The sequence below is a fragment of the Acanthochromis polyacanthus genome, chromosome 4 (genome assembly GCF_021347895.1).
Source record: "Acanthochromis polyacanthus isolate Apoly-LR-REF ecotype Palm Island chromosome 4, KAUST_Apoly_ChrSc, whole genome shotgun sequence".
NCBI lineage: Eukaryota > Metazoa > Chordata > Actinopteri > Pomacentridae > Acanthochromis > Acanthochromis polyacanthus.
The window spans coordinates 453,687-466,020 of NC_067116.1; the positions used below are offsets into that span (position 1 = coordinate 453,687).

The 12,334-nt window shown below is 42.0% G+C and overlaps 1 long non-coding RNA gene across 5 annotated transcripts; it reads left to right on the top strand.

The window, feature by feature from the left end:
• Window positions 1-1,590: 1,590 nt before the first annotated feature.
• Window positions 1,591-12,093, top strand: LOC127533570 (uncharacterized). 5 transcript variants are annotated; one of them, XR_007941325.1, is made up of 4 exons: window positions 1,591-2,203; window positions 6,958-7,079; window positions 11,404-11,501; window positions 11,871-12,093. It is a non-coding gene; the product is annotated as an uncharacterized LOC127533570 (long non-coding RNA). The 5 variants fall into 5 exon arrangements; XR_007941326.1 differs by lacking the exon at window positions 6,958-7,079 and having other exon boundaries at window positions 1,774-2,203; XR_007941327.1 differs by lacking the exons at window positions 1,591-2,203; window positions 6,958-7,079 and adding an exon at window positions 8,522-8,781.
• Window positions 12,094-12,334: the final 241 nt, after the last annotated feature.

Genomic DNA, 12,334 nt, shown 5'->3' on the forward strand with positions numbered 1-12,334 from the left:
AACATTCAGTAAGTTCACTCTGATGTTCTGTAAACTAATGAAACTCCATCCAACCATCAAAGGGGTCCTGCTGATCAGACCTTCAGCTTTTTACTTCCAAGTATCGTCTGTTCAGGCCTTAACTTTCCAATCTCATTGTGGTTGGAATGAATGAATGAACGCTGAAACCTTGTCAGAAGGCGTCTTATTGTCTTTGTTCCAGTGCTCAGTCCTTGAGGTGACCGTCTAAACTCTTTAGTTTGGTATCTTGGTGTTCTCTGATCCTCTCTTTGGGACCATTCCAGGTTCATTACTGTTCACTATCATGGATTTGGACCAACAGCTGCACTATGGACCCACGCCATTTTTACTGTGGATTCTATCACATCTAGAAGCTCAGAGCCATCAGAGCTGCTTCACTCATTCATGAGCTGAGACTGTTAATGATGTACAGATACTTTATTGCTGAGAGCTGCTCTTATTTCAGGCCTTGAACATTGGACTGTTTTATCACAGGGTTCTGTCACCAACACAAGATCACAGGTTGAGGTTTTACAATCAACCATAAACCTCTAAAAGTGAACTCAGAATGTGAGTTTACAAGGTTCCTATTGGCTGAATCCTTCCAGACAGTCTCTGTCTGATCCATGCTGCTCTTCTTTAGAATAAACTTATTATTCTATTCAATTCTATTTCTATAGCGTCAATTACAGTCAAATCGTCTCAAGACGCTTTACAGAACCCATATGCCTGACCCCCAGAGCAGCCCAAAGGAGACAGTGGCAAGAAAACACCCTTTTAACAGGGAAGAAACCTCGAGCAGAACCCGGCTCTATATAGGGGGACCCATCTGCCTGCTGGCCGGGGGGGTTGAGAGGGACAGAGGAGGGCAAGGGGGAGGGATGGGAGAAGAGGGAGGGGTGGGAAAGCAAGGAAAACACAACACACATTTGGATACATGTATGACAGGATATGTGACACAGACAAAGTATAAGCTAACATTGAAAACTGACTCATAGTTTACTCTGATGATGTACGGCTCTGACATTAAACATACTCCATATATAGCTAGCAGTAAAATTCAAACAGTATGTAAGTTAGCATAACAGTATAGTGAAGGCGATGCAGAGTTGACTGGTGGAAAAAGGGAGTTGGAAGCAGAGGGCTGGAGGAAGGTCAGCAGCAGCATCCCACAGTGGACATGGTGGAGACTGGACCAGCTGGTGGAACATCAACCGCAGATCTGAAGCATCCAGCTCTGGGACCAGGGACACTCGGAGAAATAGCACAGGGGGAAACAGAGTGAATGTACTGCAACAACGGTATACATATTAAATGTAAAGGTAGATAGAGAAGGGCTCAGTGCGTCAAGAGAAGTCCCCCAGCAGCCTATAGGCCTATAGCAGCATGACTAGAGGCAGAACGAAGGGACGTCCAAGAGGGAGTCAGCTGTGCAATGAAGACACAAGCCGAACCTCTGTGGGTCACCCAGTCAGCCCCAACTATAAGATTTGTCAAAAAGGAACGTTTTAAGCCTGGTCTTAAAAATAGAGAGGGTGAAGTGAGTCAGTGTCAGCGGACGTTTCTTCTTCACCTGCACATCATGGATGTCTGACAAACTAAATATTCTACACAACTTGATAAACGAGCCAAATCCAATCAGATTCAGTCTCTAAAAGCAGCTGCTGATAACATCTGGACATTATTAATGTTCCACAATCACCAGAAACATGATGAGCACTTTGATCTGTTCCAACAAAACATCTGTGAGATGTGGAACAACAACTTTATTACTGATAAACAATCCTTCAGAGGATGGAAAACAATGAAATATCAGATCAGGAGCTGTAGTTTGATCAGCAGGAGCCAGTTGATGGTTGGACAGAGTGTCATTTTTCTACACAGCATCAGAGTGAAGTTGTTGGATTTTCTTCCCAATAAAAGTGGTTGAGATGATGATGTGATCAGCTCCTTCATCAACATGTGAATGTGTAGAAATAAAGGCCAGAGTGAGGCTGTGGTCAGAGAGGAGGAGCTTTCTTAGTCCTCAGCTGTTTCCAGGAAGCTGCTGCAGCTTCATCATGTCTCATATTAACGTCATCTAAAGGTGCAGCAGCTGATCTTTGCTCTTTGTGTCTCAGAGTGACGGCAGCCTGCAGACACAGAGGAGGATTTTCTCTCAGACCTGGTCCACACAGCAGAGAGCTGCAGAGGAAGAAGCTGAGTGAGTGGAACTTTGCTTCTCTTTGATTCAGACACAAAAGACAGAATAGAAATCAGCTGATCACAAGAGTCCGTCTGAAAGGACAGAAACAGACTGAAAACACTGATAAAGAGTCAAAGAGAGCAGAAAGAAATCCAAGAGAACAGCTTTGATTACTGTCAGGAGAAATGTGGGGAGAAGAATCCTCACAGAAGTTTGTGTTTGGTTGAAAAGTTGAAGAATGAAAAGTATGTGGAGTCCATGAGAGACATTTAGTGCAGTAATGATGTGTTTAGTAGCAGTCAGTGTTTGGTCTGGACTCTGAACAGGCTCAGTATAAAACTATAAACCTGATATGAGGCTCTGATCCTTTATAAGATAGAAAATCATTAACCTGAAGGACATTCTGATACAGAGTACATGTATCCTACTACACACAGAGTACATGTGTCCTACTACACACACAGAGTACATGTATCCTACTACACACAGAGTACATGTATCCTACTACACACAGAGTACATGTATCCTACTACACACAGAGTACATGTATCCTACTACACACAGAGTACATGTGTCCTACTACACACACAGTCAGGGCTGTACAGTGGGAGCGTTTCACTCGCATATGCGCCTAAAAATAGATCGGTGCGAGTAGAAAAAATAAAAAGGGAGCACGCGTGCCAGTACAGATGTCAACCCTATCATTCGCATTTTCTCCTAAAATAAATCCACACAAAGTGGATCAAACTAAAAGTCACAGCCTACACCTTCTTCTTCAACAACTTTTTTTCCACATCGGCGCTAAAACACGACATGGTCAGAAAACCCGTGAGCTCCTCTGACTCTCAGACCGTCTCCCCCATAGATCTATACAAACATGTATATATCTATGGTCTCCCCCCCCACAGTACCGAGCATCACACAGACCGACGCACTTTCTTAAAGCGACAGGCTCCTATTTCTGTCTTTAGCTTTTATGAACACATTAACTTGAAATAACAAATACTGTGTCTGTCTAAATTATAATAATGCAAATTACACTAAATTAAGCATGTAAAACAGTTTAAATACCATAAAGTAAAAACTGAACTAAAATTGTCATCAGTTAACACAATCTATGCATTCTGCACCTATAATCAGACTCCCCTAAGAATGCAAGATATGGCATCAAAATATGTCTGGTATTTATGTATAAAGTCTTTAATATAAGTATAGTTCTTAAGTATAAAGTTATTTGTAATTGTTGTTGTTTTTATTGGGCCAGTTAACAATATAATAGAATTTAAATTCTTTAATCCCACACCTGGGAAATTATTTGCTACAACAGCTAAAACACCAAATCACAAGTCTAAAAAAATAAACCTAGTAAATTACAGTCTGTAAGAACAGAATAATAAAATAAGGGGCTAAATGATCACAGTATGGCAGATTAAGAACAGAGAGACTGTTTCAAAACTAGGACTTTAACAGAAATATGCAGGTTGAGTTAACTGTGCAGATTGTATGAGATGAAATAAAATCTGGAGTCAGATTTTGTTGGGCCACTTAACAAAATATGACTTCCCTCTTATTTTGGGAATGCAAGAAGTGGAAACCTCCAAACTTTCTCAGCTACATCTGCTCCTCTGCTGCTGTTGTATAAGGTCTTGTGTACATGGTGGCTTCCACCGAGTTTTTTGATTGGAAATTGGAGAACTGTAACACAATGCCATCTGAGTGATGATGGAAAATATGACAAAAGAAAGAAGTCAGTAGTAGTCTGGGAATACCCAGACTGCCTGTGCACTCATTGTCATTTCGTTTACTAGGCAGTCTGGCGACCTGGGGTTGAATTTGTCCCTGAGTCAGGGATCCAATCACAGGACGGGGAGGGACAGTTAGACGATGACGCACACTAAGCGACTACGCGCAATGCATGATGGGTTGTTCATAACAAAAAAAGATGGCGGCGGCTGCGTTCGACCAAGCATTGGACAGAGTTCTGAATAGTTTAGAAAGACCGTTTATTTTAAAACAAGAACAGCGTTTGGCCTTAGAAGCTTTTGTCAACAAAAAGAAAGATGTATTAGCTTTACTGCCCACGGGATTTGGCAAGAGTCTAATTTACCAGTTAGCTCCGTTAGTTGCGAAGGAAATCGGATCTATCAAGACCCCTGTTGTTGTGGTAGTGTCGCCATTGATTGCCTTGATAGAGGATCAGATAAAGGAAGCAGCCGACCTCGGGATTTCTGCGACTCAGTTGGGCCTCGGGGAAGAAAAAGACATAAAGAGTTGCCGGTACCAGGTGGTGTTTGGCAGCCCCGAGGCATGGCTAAGCGCCAAGTGGGAGAACATGCTATCCACCGAAGCTGGCAGCATCTGTTTGACTGCTCCGGCTCCGGGGTGACTATCAGGTCCATCATCGCTAACCTATCTGATATGGTCGGCGTTGTTTTTGACACAAACATATCTGTGGAGTGTGCATAAACACGGGGTCCACTTTCCCTCATGTTTACTTTACATAAACGGCAAGAATCGTCCGGCGACATGGCGAAAGAAGCAAACACATGAGCAAACACAGCAATGATTCTTTTTCGTGGTGCTGCCGTCGCTCTGCATTTACGTCAGCGGCTAGCAGTGACACGATTGGCTGTGAGCTTCAACTGCCCCAGACTGACTGACATATGCAGCGCCCAATCAACGGCTGTGGAAAATTTTAAACTGCTCCACCCCTACAAGAAAATGAATAGCAGGTACCCAGCCTGTATCTCACTTGAGATTCAGGCTGGTGGTAGCCAGCCTAAGTCAGTAGACCAATCACACTCCAAATGAAAGGAAGCCATATTGGTGAAAGTTTTGTTTTCTTTGGTGACAAAAAAATCAATAATTCTTTACAAACTAATTACAAAATACACATACATATGTACACCTCCTGTTATGAGAACAAAATCAAACATAATTCTTTGCAAACTATTTACAAAATACACACACACACTCTAAACATGGGCTTTGGTGTTTCCTTGTGACGGATGTAGTATAGATGTCCATCTGTAAAAATACATTGGTTTATTAGTTCACAAAGTCCTGAGGACCAATAAAGCTGCTGTATCTGACACTGGTGAGGGATGATAATCTATTTTGTGGGAGAAGCTTTGTTTGTGCAATGTCACTGTTAGAACTGCATCCATTTATTTGACCACTGAAGACCTCATGAGGATCAGCTTGGAGGGGCCATGTCTGGAGGACTTTGATCCAAGTCCTGCAGTGGACCACTGGATGAACTCAGCCAAGTGTGCCAGGACGACTTGAATACAAAAAGATGTGGGACAGGGATGTTCTCTGTGTTAAAGAACTGAGCCGACTGCTTGGCTTGTTGTGTGAATGTTAATAATAAAATTGTGCAATTCATAGTGCTCCTAAATGTTTTTCACTAGGAGCACCTGTGCTCCTAGTGAAAAAGCTAAGCGTACAGCCCTGAGTGGTAATGTAGGAATGCTGGGAAGTCTGGACCACCTCTGCATCGTACAATGAAGGCTGCATGCCGACCCGTCATGGAGGAGCCCCGTCCATCGTCACTGAAACAAGCTTTTCTAACGTTTTTATCCATGAAGAAACTTTTCACCACGCTGTAGATGTCAGTTCCCCTTGTTGTTGTCTGCAGGGGCAAAAGTGTCAGGAGTTCTTCTTTAGAGGAGAAACCATCAAACACCATTCAGATGAACATCATCAGCTGAGCTGTACTGCTGCTGTCCACAGACTCGTCCCACAGAATGCTAAACCTCCTGCACTGAGCCAGATCCCGTCCAGCTGCTCTGTCAAGTTTTCAGATACAGCCGACATTCTTCTAACCATCGTACCCCCAGTTGGAGAGAGTGGAGATGGCATCTGGACCGTTCTTCTCGTCTTTGAACACAGTGTTTGCAACCATCATCACTGCTTCTTTCAACACCTCCCCGTTCCAAAAGACTTTCTTGTTCTTTATCAAAAAATCTGCAGCTCTAAATGAAGCCTCAGTTGCTTTTTGTGATTTTATTGCTGTCCTTGTTCACCCAAAGCTGCCTTTAAGTCCCGGGCTTTTTCTGTCCGTAGTGAGCTACCAGGTGGGTAGTTAGCATGGAAGCTTTTGTGACGGGTCCAGTAGAGTCTCTACACATTGTGTCGCTTTGCCGTCACAATAAAATGAGACACACACATTTATCTGTCACTGTTGTACAAAAGAACTCTTCTTCCTTGAAAATAATGTTTTTTCTTTCGCTTCTCTGCCATGTTTTGGGGTAAAAACCACATCTAGCTTCACAAAGTGTCTGCGTCCGCTTCAGCAAAGAGTGACCTGGTGGTTTGACATGAGCAGTGAGCTTTGACTTCAGACAAGCTCAAAGTTCATTTACACCTTTTTAAAATACTATATTCAATATTTTCATTTAAAATCTGCAAACCAACTGTTAGCTTGTTAGCTTGTTAGCTCATCTCTGTCAGGAAGCCATAGACAGCTCTGTGTTAGTGGGAATTAATTATAGTGAGGACATGAATTAAACTGAAGAGGATGATAGAAGCATGTCCACATGAGCTGTGTGTGTCTAAAAAGGTGAACTATGTCCAGTTTATCAGATTTATCAGAGCCGATATTTTATTCTGGCAGCATTAATGTCCATATTCCAAATAGAGAAAACATTCACAGACCAGGAGATTTATCAGTGTTTAGTTCTTTCTAAGGGAGTGGAAGCTAGAAGGAGCTGCAGGTGAATGATTTGTGATAATCAGGTCCAATAAAGGAGCTTTCTGATGTGTTTGAGGTGTTTCAGAGTGACGGCAGCCTGCAGACTCAGAGGACCGGTGACGGAGAAGCAGCCCAGGATTTTCTCTGTTTCTGCTCAAACCCAGACAGCAGAGATCTGGACTGGTGGGAAGAAGCTGAGTGAGTAGAACTTTGATTGATTACAGTCTCTGAGGTTCCTCCTTCATCTCCAACAAACACAAACATGAGGCTCAGAGTCTTTGAAAGCAAGTGTGCAGACAGAGAGAAGTTTTCTTCCAGAGGACACAGACATCCCATCAGACTGAGGACTGGACATTTCATCTGATCCTGTTTTATCCTCAACACCAAACTGGTGACTGAAATGTGCTGTTTAGTGAGACTCAGGTTGTTGTTTGGACTCAGTGGCGTCATCAGAGCCGGACATCCCCAGCTGTAGCCCCCAGTGTTTATGAAGAGCCCCGGATCTGGTTCATGGATCATTCCAGTCATTAAAGTCCCCAGAATAAGAGCAGAGCACTGATCCAGCTGTAGCTGATGTTGTGTGTCATGTGTTTGTGTTGTTTTCTTGCTCTTGTTAGAAAACTGCTTGATCTGCTTTAGCTGGCAGGGTGTCTGCTTTTGGATCCTTCAGCCAATCAGAGAGCAAATCTCAGGTGTGTTCATGATGTTGATGTGCTTGTAGAGGTGTGTTTAGTCCCTGCTTTGTGTTTCCAGTAGTTTTCATGTTTGTCTTGTTGTTCTGGCCGTTGTCTGGACAGCTTGGCTGCTAGTTCCCTCTGTGAAGTGCTGCTGTCAGATCAGGAACAAATCTGTTTCCCGCTTGGTTGCCCTGACAACAGTGATGTCACGGCCCTACCTGATCTTCAGGTTTGTTCCGTCGTTTACTGGAGCTGTATTGTGTGTGATGTGGGTCTCGTCTTCAGGTGGACAGAAGCTGTTTCAGAAGCTAACAGCTAAAATAAAAAACTCCTGGCTATTGACACATATAACAGCCTGTAACATGGACTCACAAAGCTCCACAAATGTTGTAAAATAGTTTGAATTAGATTTTTTCAATCTCAGAAATGTTCAATCTGCACTTTTCAAGAATTTATAAAAAGAAAGTTGAAGAAAATTCAGTTCCGTTGTTGTCCTTTTCTGCTTCTAACTCACAGTTTTTGGTATTTAATTCCATAAGAACGGTAAATACTTGACAGATTTTGAAAGTTCTACTTCTCCTGGAAAAAGGGTGTAAATTATTCACACATAGGGCATTTTTGACACAATTATTGACAAAAATAGACAAACGAGACCAGGCGTGTTCATAAATATATCTATTATTGTAGTGCTAAAAGTTATTCTGTTGTGTTGTTGTTGTTCCAGCATCTGTAAAAAACAGGGTTCCTGCTTGGTTGCCCTGACAACAGTGACAGGTGTTTGAAAGATGAAGGATAAGAAGGCAAGAATTAAAAAGAGGAAATGTGGAAACAGAAGCAGACAAATGTGCTGAAAATGGAAACTATTTCTGTGAAACGAGCTCACGGTTTGAAACAAATGAGGACGATGGAAAAGATACAGAAAGATGCTGAACTGTTCTTCAGACCACCGTTCACTTTAATTCATTATCAAGTCAATGAGTTGTGTGTGGTTGTGGCGTAAAACATCACGTTATAGAATGTAAATAATAGTCTGATGCTGGTAAACTTTGTCTTGGAGCTCCTCAGAGTCAGAAGAAAGATCCAGAACCAACATCAGCCATGAGCCACAAGTCCAGAGAGAATCTTATCAGAATGAATCTAATGAAGAGTCTGGTGTAGAGCTGCTCTGTAGGAGAAGATGATTCACATCTACATGAATGAAACTGAGCTGAACTGATCAGAAGGTCTGGAAAAAGGACAGATCCAGTCCTGGTCCACATTATCGGCACCGCTGGAATGTTTCCAGAAAATCCACCGTTTCTCCCAGAAGTTGTTGCAGCTACAAATGTTTCTGGTTTTACACGTCTTTATTTCCTTCCTGTGCATTAAAATAACACAAAAATCAGAAGAAAAAAGCCAAAATTGAGCTAATTTTGCAGAAAACTCAGAAAATGGGCCGGACATCTTTGTTGGCACCTGAACTCAGTGTTTGGTTTCCACCCTTTGGAGGAAAAAACTGAAAGCAGTCACTTCCTAGAACCATCAACAAGCTTCTTCCTCCTCTCAGATGGAGTTGTGGACCACTGTTCTTCTGCAAACTGCTCCAGGTCTCTCAGGTTTGAAGGGTTCCTTCTAGAAACAGCAGTTCTGAGATCTCTCCACAGGTGTTCAGTGGGATTTAGATCTGGACTCACTGCTGCCACTTCAGAACTCTCCAGAACTTTGTCTCCAACCATTTCTTGGTGCTATCTGAGCTACATTTCAGCTCATTGTCCTGCTGGAACACCCATGATCTCTGACACAGACCCAGCTTTGTGACACTAGAAAACGAACACGTGGAAAACCAGAAACATTTGTAACTGCAACAGCTTCTGGGAGAAACGGTGGATTTTCTGGAAACATTCCAGCGGTGCCGATAATGTGGAGCAGGACTGTTTGTGCTGAGAACTGTGAGCATTTTAGAATGTGATTTAGAGTCAGAAGCAGATCCAGGAGTGATGAGAGGATTATTCCTGTCTGTAAAGGAACAGAGAGAACAAACAAGCATTAGTTCACTAGAACCACTTTCTATGCTCAAACCATAACAGTGACCCGTTCTGTTTTGATCATTAAAAGTAACACAGCTGAAAGGGAAGAAGATGAAAGTCATCTGAAATAAACCTGCATGTTTTAAAGCAACCCTTACTTGTTCTGAATTGTAAATATTGTATAAAAATACAGTGAACTGCAGGTTTTCCAGAACAGTGTTCTATAGCAGACTGAACATGTGAGGTTCTAATGACATGATTTTAATCAGAACGGGTTCTGATCTAAAGTGGGCTGGTCTGAGGCCTCAAACTCCAGGACTGAAAATGAATCCCACTGCTCAAACTAAGTGGATTTGACTGTGATCTCTGCCTGTTTCCCTGTCAGTACCATCAGTGATGAAAGCGTTAAAAAGCCTCAATCTCCTCCAGTCTGTTGACTTTAATCATCAGGTTGATCAGAGAACAGACAGCTGCCTCACTGGAACGTTAGTAGCTGTGACTTGTAGAGGACTGGGATGTTTCTTCCACTTTCTACAGTCTGCTGCCTGAACTGAGCTCAGAAACACACTATGTTGATGTGAGCCACTAGTTTTATTAGTGTCTGCATGGAACCAACAGCTGATGGTCAAGTCAGAGAGATTCAGTACGGTTCACAAACATTCACACAGCATTTATTAAACGATAACTTTGGATGGCGTTTCAGTCTGTATGAGGTTATTTCACAACATTTGTTGAGATTTTGAGTGTTTTTGTGGTAATTTAGTGACTTTTTAATGTGAATTTAACATCTTTTAAAGTGATTTTGCACATTTTGTGGTGATTTTAGTCTTTATGAGGTTATGTCACACACTTTGTTGTAATTTACATGTTTCTGTAGTATGTATTTTTGCAAAGTTTTTGCACCTTTTTGTGGTGATTTTACACATTTTTGTGTTTTTTTTTAGTAAGTTTTTGAGGTTATTTCATATCATTTGTTGAGATTTTGAGTGTTTTTATGGCAATTTAGTGACTTTTAATCTCAATTTTGCTTTTTTAAATGTAGTTTTGGACCTTTATTGTGACGATTTCAGTCACTTTGAGGTTATTTCACATCATTTGCTGCTATTTTCTGTGTTTTTGTGATAATTAAGTTTATTTTCTGTTTTTATTCATTATTTAAAGGTATTTTGCACCATTTTCTGGTGATTTTGCACCTTTTGTGGTGATTTTATTGCATTTTTTTTGGAGGGGGGGGGGGGGGGCGGTAATTTCACATCCTTTGTTGTGACTCTGAGTCTGTACATGAATTTAAACCAAACCTTCAGACATGTTGGGGTGTTCCCAACCAGCAGGAGTTCTCAAACTGATGCTGAAATCAATGTTTTATCAGTAAATCTCATTTGTGTTTGTCAGCCAGTTCTAAACATGAGTTGTTCTTATTATCTGTCAATCACAACCTGTGATCTGATCTGTCTAGCAGAGGGGAAAAGATTTAAAGTGAAATAAAGTTCACCTGCTACACTTTGAAGAAACCAGATGCTAGAAATGTTCAGATGTTTCTTCAATGCAGCATTAAATGAGACTGAGAGCAGACATGTTGAGGGAAATGTGCATCAGTGTGATCTCTGCTGATGGTGGTTCTGTCCCACTGATTCCATTCTAGGGAATGTTAACTGTCAGGGATTTACAGCCTGATGGGAGCTTCTGCTTTCATGAAGAACAGGGTTTGTACAAGTTGTGTTGGACGTTGAGTGACATGAAAAAGGTTGAATGTAGAAATAATGGGTCACATGAAATGAGTGGGAATCAGCCTGTAAAATGTGCTCTTATTGTGAAAGTCTGCCTGCTGCTTCCTCATAGGTGGAGTCCTGACTGGTTCCAGGAAACAGATCACCTGTCTGAGCGTCCAGGAGTGGACTGGAAACTTTCTTCTTCTTCTTCAGCGCTTTGAATAAAGTGTAAGTTTGCTTTGTTTGCTGCTTTAACTTCAGTAATGTTGCTGTTTGTTTCTGCTCTGTCATGTTTCTACATGTTCACTTCTTATTTCAGCACAAACTGTGGATGACTGCTGTTTAAACATGGATCAATATGATTATTAACTTATTGATTGACTGCAATCAGTCAATATTTCTCTGAGATTATTGATGGACTTGAGTCAGTTTGATGAGCTGCTGATGTTTCTTTGTTGTTTTGTCTTTCTGACTTTGGGTTTGTGGGTGAGTCTCTGCAGCTCCATGACTCCATCTGCTGGACTGATAGTAGAAGTGCAGCAGCTGATCTTCTCCAGGAGGATCTGAGTGGATGAATGATGTTTGTTTCCTGTGCAGGTGAAGGTAGAAAGTGTGTGTGAGCTGCTGTGAGTTGAGCATCATGGATGAGTGTGAGGACAGAGAGGAGGGAGTCCCTCCCTCTAAAAGCTCTCTGTGTGGGGAACAGGAGAACCAGAGCAAAGCTCAGAGGTGAGAGCACCATCTCTAACTGTCCAGGACTCTGCTGCATGTCAGAGCTCAGCATCACATCACTGCTGCATCATTATTGACAGGAATCCACCTAGACCTGGACCTGGATCTGAACCTGGATCCAGCTGTTTGTCTTTGAAGAGTGACCAGTCTAAGGATTATCCTATTAACTTTAAAGGAGAACCAGGTCCTGAAGTAAGAGGAAAGAAGAAGTAAGCTGTGAAATCAAACTACTGACTGTTGTGTCAAATGTTCTGTCATTGTTCCAAATATGTTCCATCATTAAATCTCTCTGAAACTCCGCTACAGGTTTTTCCTTCCCGGTGGTTTTC